A 7691-nucleotide genomic window follows, 5' to 3' on the forward strand; every position below is an offset into this window, starting at 1 on the left:
TACTTCATTATCTCACTCTTTAACAGGCCTTCTCTCAATAAAAACACTGCAAGACTAAACATGTGCAACTTTCCAAGTGAGCTTGTAGTTCTCATGCGAACATGGAGCTTCACTGGAACAACAGTGCACTAAATCAACAGAAAAACACAAGATTTCCAAGACGTTCTCTAAATGCACAACAGTTTGACTACTGTCTCTTTCTTCTTATCTAAAGTTAATATTTAACATGACGTTTGTCATGCTGAGATCATCGTGCTGGTTCTACTTTCTCCAGCCATGGAAAACACCTTTTTTGCTGCAATCTAGGTGCACCGAAGTGCACCAGCAGCTAAAAGGCTCAGATTTAAAAATAGCTCACTAGACATGATTCCTAATGAATATTTGATTAATCAGCAGCAGTAAAAGGGCAGCCCCAGGTTAGCAGTCACTGCTCACATCCTGATTCACAGCGACTCTCAGAGCTGCTGCCACCTAGACGCACGTCTGAAATCATTTCCAGACATTGATGCTGATGATATCACGCTCTGAGTAAACGGGGGCAGCTGGTTTTGTACACTGCAGGCAGTTCACGTTATCTTGTTTATTAATGTGACATTCTAACTGCTGGCTCCTCAGGCTTTACACTGATTTCCATTACAGCGTTGAAAAGGTGAAATATTTTCAAGGCTGTGGGAATTGAGTTGTAAATGTTTGCAGTGAATTGGTCTAATCTTTGAAATTACACTGGTTTGCCCTGAGATAATGCAACTGTTGGGAAAATGTGGATGACAGATATCATCACTGGCGTTGTTGTGAACAAAAACACCACAACAGCAGGGATGTTAACTCCTTTTCAGGTCATTGAACTCTCTTCCTGGAACATATCAAATAATTTGACTCAAAGCTCATTTCAAAAATAGTTTGAGCCTGAAACTAAACAAATCCCATGTCTCATGTAGAAGCATTAAGAAATATCAACACTTCTTAGAATTCCCGGGACTTATAACAGGACTTTGTAACTTTATGCCAAGGGTTAAAGGTCAACCATGGCTCATGTCAAAGTTAGCATTAATGGAGGGAAATTTGGATCTGTGATCTCCTTTGAAAACATGATCTTAGTTTTAACACTATCAGCAATTCCTTTAAAAGTGGGGTTCAGTGATTGTGTAGGTAGAAACTTTAACAGTTTCACTTGGGACACCTTTCTGCAGCCCTCTGATGACCAGACACAGGACTTAACAGTTTTGTGGAGAGGCTAGGTGCCCTACGGGGTGCTCTTTACCTGCTTGATGGCTGTTAGCTCTTTTTTGTGCCAGTAACTAATATGAAGGCTAGCAGATAGCTTTTTCAGTTTGCCGACCATCAATAAAAAGAAGAAGGAAAAAAGAAATTTGCTTTTTTGTTGGCGCCACAGTGGAGGCTGGAAGTGAAAATCAGAGAATTGTGACTTTGGAGGCAAAGTAATGAGTTAAAGCCAGAGTGAAGATCGGCATGACCTACACTCATTGGAGGAAGCTAAAGGAGGCTATGAAATCAGGGGCTTATGGTGACCTGGCTTTGTTGTAATCAATATTTTTTTGTTCAACAGTGTGGATCTTTTTAATTTGTGGCTTAGTTAGTACCAGTTGGCTCATTTTAGCATTAGCTCGTTGTTAGCGCTATGTACGGCAGGCTGTTGCAGGGTTGTTTATGACAGTTGTAATTTCACGTTCAACCAGTAGGAGGGAGAAGCTGGAAACTGTTTAGTGTTACATTAACTAAATAAAACAATCATTGATGCAATCGTGTTATTCTGTGAAAATCAGTTCTCAGGCTCTTTTAGTTCTCAACCTGAGAACACACAAATGAATTTATTGTTTTACCAACTTATCTAAACAACTATCTCTAAGATACTGTCTCTAAACTAATAAATCAACACTATCTGGTGGACCTTTGAGCTCAAGCGCACAAAAATTATGATGCCACATTATTTTCTAGTAAAAGTGTCATTTTTGTTTTGATCAGATTTAACTTGTCACCAAGGAAAGTTTTAACTCTGACTCACATCTTCATCTGGAACGGTCAATTTCTTTTTCACACCAAAGTTTTGGATTGCACAGTGCAGCGTTAAAATCTTCAGACATGCCTCATATTTTTTTTCCACCCGATGTGTAACCAACCGGTTTATGACACAGAGACAGACAGAAAGAACAACAAGTTCATGTCTATGCCTGTACACATGTACAGACACTAGCTCACTCACAACATTGCACCTGGGCGAAACCCTGGACACACCTGTATTAGCTGCTAGGTATAAGAGATTTGAATGACGACAAAGAAAAGACTTTGATGAGACGGTGCCAACGGTCAAATGTTGTTTTTGTTGATGCAACTGTATAATTATTCTTTTTACACCCACTGCAATAAAAAAAATGCAGCACATAGAGTTATTTTATTAAACTCAAGTGGGTGCAATGACAGTTTTGTTGCATACCTCTGTACAAAATAATCTTTAGTCTAAATGTAAAACTTATGCATAAAAACACACTTTATTTTTGCAGACATTGACTTTAATGCATTTTCCCCCAAGCCTACAAACTAAAGTCTAAGAAAATTTAAAAGAAAATAGAATATGCAACAAGCTGCAATTCCAGGACAAAGCTGTCGTTGCTAACATTTACCTGCAGGGGTCAATAGTGTGTAACAAACAGAAACAAGACACTAAACAGGTCCAGTTAAAAACTAGTAAACAACAACGTGTGAAATAAATGCAAAAGCTTATTTTAGCTGAGTCACACAGATTTTTAAAAAAGTTTTAACAAATGTTAAATAATTAGAAATGGTAAAAAAATTAATAAATGATATGAATAATAATTTGAAATAGAAATGCTGAGTGGCGTAATAGCACACTAATGCCAGAAGGGGGAGGGATTATAAAAGAGAAATGTGTAGCAGCCTCACATGTTCAGATTGTTAAAATTTGTGAATTTAACATGAACTATTTTATTACTCTGATTACCTGATCCAGATTCTGCAAGGTGTCAAGAACAATGGCTTCATAGTGACAACTCAGTGTGTACGCTGTCATCTTGCATCAGCTTTTGTATTCAATAAATAGCAAAAAGGTGAAATAGCAAAGGATGCATTCCATTTTTTCACGCTGAATTTCAACAATTGCGCAAGAGCACAACCTTTTTTTTAAACATACCTGTGACCTCTGTGTTCTAAGTCAAAATCGCTGCAGACTATAATGACTGTGGCACTTTAATTATTTGACACATATCGATAGTGGCCCTTGAGGACCAGGATTGCACTCCTATGCAACACTATCAGTCCATTTTACCCTTTAACTAGCAGGTCACCCATTTGGCTGAGAATATTGTATTCCCAATTTCTTTTGAAAACATAGGAGGGGGGGGGGGGGGGGTCTAAAAATATGGGAATGTTTGAATACAAGGTTGATTATGGTATTATTGGTATTACCTTAATAATAATAATAATAATAATAATAATAATAATACTTTTGATTTAAAGTGCCTTTCAGGGAACTCAAGGTCCCTGTACAAGAATGAGAAAAGTCAAGCTAAAAGTTAAAAATGGCACAAATCACTTATAGAAACCTTAGGAAAACAAAACAAAAATCACATAACAAGCAACAGAACTGTCTCATAAACAGTATGCAGGCCGACAAAGGTGAATTTTTAGTTTAGATTTGAAGGTGGGAAGGGAGAAAGAGTTCTGGATAACTTGTAATGTTATTAATGTCACTTTGTATTATTTTTAGTGGTGGGCATAGATTAATTTTTTAATCTAGATTAATCTCACTGTAATCTTGGAATTAATCTAGATTAATCTAGACTAAAATGGCTCATTCAAATTCTGCCAAAGGCATATGTATGTGCTACCTAGATAATGAATAAAAGCAAGTCTTTGAGAATGGAGGCGTATTTCTTGTTTCAATAATGCATCACAGACTGATAAAGCAGTTTTACTACGATAACTGATGATGAAAATAAATAATGATCAATAAGTATTTGTGTTTAATAGCTATTTATTCAGTTCAACAAATTCTGCACTGTAGGTCTACAGAATAGGTCATGATTAACTATTTACAGTCAGTAGCATTTGGTCAATCAGTCCAAGCTCTATTTCTCCTTCTTCCACCAGTCACTCAAGCCGACCAGCTTGTTCACATTGTCTGGTGACAAACTAGATCTTCTCTTCTGCACAATATGGCCTGCTAAAGAAAAAAGTATATATATATATATATATATATATATATATATATATATATATATATATATATATATATATATATATATATATATATATATATAAACACACACACATACATACATACAGACATACATACATACACACACACAAACTATCTGGCCTGGGGAGGGGGTTAAATTTCTGGGGTGCCCTTCCAATGCCCCCCTTTAGTTTGCATGTAGGATCGCCTCTGGTGAATAGGAGCGAGAGCTGGAAATGATGCCACAGCTCACCTGTATGAGCAGAAGCCAACTGTTGCTGTTGTTGTCTCTGAAAATGGCAAGCGGAGTTATCCTAGCTCAACTTTTCTAAACAAATATAAAAATGTATGAGTAAAACGTTTATTATTACAGGTGAATTTGAGTCAAAGCCACATGAACAACGACCTGTAGAAACAATTTATCACTTTATCACAATAAACAGCTGCTAAAAGAGCTAAACTTAGTTGGAAACCGCACCCGTCTGAGAAAGTCTTGTCTCGGTTTTCTCACATCCGAGCGCTGCTTCGGCCGCGGACGGTTAAGTGTGGCCCGGGGAAAGCCCGGCTGGAAATGTCGGAGGTAAACAAAACAAAATAAAAAGAATGAAAGTCAGATTTATGGATTAAAATCTGGTGAAAGTACATAAATTATTTACCTTTCCCGGGCGATGAGAAGGGAGAAGCGCTGCTGGTGGCGAAGGTGCGACTGTTCGGCTGCATTGGGAACATTAAACTCCGCGAGCCTGGCGTCCGTCCATAAGTACGATGATCTGCACCGAGTATACATCCGCGCCACCAGGTATCCATCCGTGCAATGTGAAAGTCATCATAGCTTACTTAGTATAGACCCAGATCCCAACCCAACTTTGAGAATAGATTAACGGCGTCATTTTTTTTATCACGCGATAAGAGTCTGGCTTTGCCGCAGCGCGTTAACGCCGATAATGGCCCACCCCTAATTATTTTACATTATATCATCACATTTTTTTTACCTCATATTAGCAAGAAAAAGTAGCAAAAGTGAAAAGCTGTCATTTATTTATTCATAAATTTTTGGTGTTGGAGAAAGTATTATAACATTTTACTTTCTTTGACATGGACTGTGCTACTACTAGTTCACCTGTTGAATTAATTACAGATTCACTAAAATAAAAACAATGAAGTTTTTTTCTTAGAATATCTACTAAGATATCACAATGTAGACCTAGATACATAGGCGTCATTTTAACCGGGGACGCAGAGGACATGTCCCTGGCAAAATTTGTGATTGGCAGCTGTGTTCCCCATAATCAATTTAGATTAATTTGTAACATTTCTGAAAAAGCGCCCTGCGTTATGCAGAGTATTCTACACTGCCACCCTGCAAGCAGCTGTCAGCAGTTGTGATAAGCAGGAGAACACGTCACCCACACTGCTCAAGAAACCCTTAGTCTTCTTTAGCTCCAAGAGGTAAGCAATATGTTATTAAACACCAAAAGAATGTGATATTTTAATGTGATTAATGCAGGGGTCCTTCAGGCGTGCTTATGGCCACCCCAGCTGTTTGCATGTAGCTGGTGGGGGTGAGTACACATGAGCTGAATTATATGTTGTTAATAAGTCGATTTTAAGTTGAGTTAAGTAGCTTTTGTGACTTGTTTTCCACATGTGAACGCTCTTGGGAGTATTCTGTGAGAAGTTTAGCTGTAGCTTTAAAAAGAAAAGCAAGTTTTATGGGTGATAATGCTTCGATTAGCGTGTCGCTATTAGAAGCCAACTTCTCGTTAGTGAAAGTGTTAAGTTACTTTGCTGTATTTTTACCCTGAAAAGAGTGTGATGCAGGATAACACACATTAGCCACGTTTAAATGCCTAAAATCTCCTCTATCTGATTACAATCTTGGCTGTTCGGAAATCCCAAATATCTGTTTACATGGACACTAATAGGTTGAGCATGCGCAGAGAGTTGTCTTTCCCGGAAAAAATGGTAAACACTATAAATGAAAAATGTAATGTGCAGAACTTTTGATCTGATTGGGTGTTCAATCCAATTACTTGTGCCCGTGTAAAGGTGGCTGGTGATGGAAATTGTGTGTTCTGTTATACCAGGTAGTCTCGTATATGAATGTTATAGAAGAAAATGTATTAGTGTTACAAGTGTTGTTAGCAACTTTTGGTTATCCACTATAATTTGTTTTTTACGTAAATTGTGGGAAAAAAACTTGAATAGTAATAATAATAACCACTATACAATCACACAGCACAGTAACATGTAAGTTGGTGGAGACCCCTGTGTGAGGCTGGATAACACGCATTGATGGAAATTGTGTGTGTTCTGTTGGACCAGATTGTTGCCAATAAAAGAATGTTGAAGAAGGTGAATGCGGAGCACAAGAGTGATGACACAAATTGTCCAGACCACATCTACTGAACAGGTCAGAAGGTGATCCGTTACATTAGTCGCTCTCCCTTTATTTTGTTTGGATGCCTTGATGAGTCTTTTGAAGCTTAAAATAATATGAAGGATTCTTTATTCAAAGATGGATCAGTTAACTGTTTTATTAACAGAACAAAAATGAAAAGGGAAATAACCATTAGGTTTGAATGCACACACATACAGATTGTGAACACACTGAGAACAGTGGAATGATTAAATTAAATGCAGCTAAAAAAACAATTGGTGAAACAAAATTAAATGCATATTGAACTTGATGTCAGAACTGTAACCTTAATAAAGAATGCTGTTTGAGTGTGTTTGAGACAGTAAACAACTGGATTGTGTGTGTTTTATGTATTTTTCCAAGTCAGGTGGAGAGTTAATAGTGGCCAAAGATGTACACCCGTCTCCCAGATGTACCAATGATAGTTGTGGTGATTTCTCTTTTGTCTAGCCTCTTCCCTGTGGATGTGGCAGACTGCAGTGCTGTTGAGCCTCAGCTGTGTCATTTTTGACCTCAGCCAGGTCTTCAACCGTCGCAGAGCACTGAAACTCCTTTCAGCTTCACAAGATGACACTGGGACCACAATTAGCAGTCTCACCAGAGTCTCAACTTGTGAGAAGAGCCCTCTGACCTCTAGTTGCATCCCTCTAAGAATTTGGGCAGCCTCTTTGCAGGAAGTGTAGGTATGGTTCGCTTTAAACATTGCCAACTGAATTTGCATTTTTTGCAGGTCCAGTTCTGGGTACAGGCTCACCATACCATTGGTCTTTCCAGTAAGCAGCAGCTCCTCCAGCTTGTTCAGATTTTCCAGGCTCGGCTGGTCAAAGCGATCATGTAGCTGAGTGATCACTGTGTCAATGGCACAGAAAAAATGGACCCGGAAATACTCCTCTGGTGTCGCAGGAGTATGACGCTTGGCTGGACCACCATATTTTCTGGATGGCATTTGGACATGAGGTGGGTATACTGGCTGGAGGTCCAAGTCTGCAACAAGTTTCACAGCTTTACCATAGATGCCCATGAAACTATCATTAGTCCTCAAAGAGAGAAAGCCCTGTC

General features: G+C 38.4%; 1 long non-coding RNA gene across 1 annotated transcript; it reads right to left on the reverse strand.

Annotated features, from left to right (window-relative positions):
• Nucleotides 1-4382: 4382 nt before the first annotated feature.
• Nucleotides 4383-5003, reverse strand: LOC139073120 (uncharacterized). The gene is made up of 3 exons (XR_011521900.1): nucleotides 4870-5003; nucleotides 4692-4778; nucleotides 4383-4466 (listed from the first exon to the last, which is right to left on the reverse strand). It is a non-coding gene; the product is annotated as an uncharacterized lncRNA (long non-coding RNA).
• Nucleotides 5004-7691: the final 2688 nt, after the last annotated feature.

Source organism: Nothobranchius furzeri, chromosome 11, assembly GCF_043380555.1.
Source record: "Nothobranchius furzeri strain GRZ-AD chromosome 11, NfurGRZ-RIMD1, whole genome shotgun sequence".
Lineage (NCBI taxonomy): Eukaryota > Metazoa > Chordata > Actinopteri > Cyprinodontiformes > Nothobranchiidae > Nothobranchius > Nothobranchius furzeri.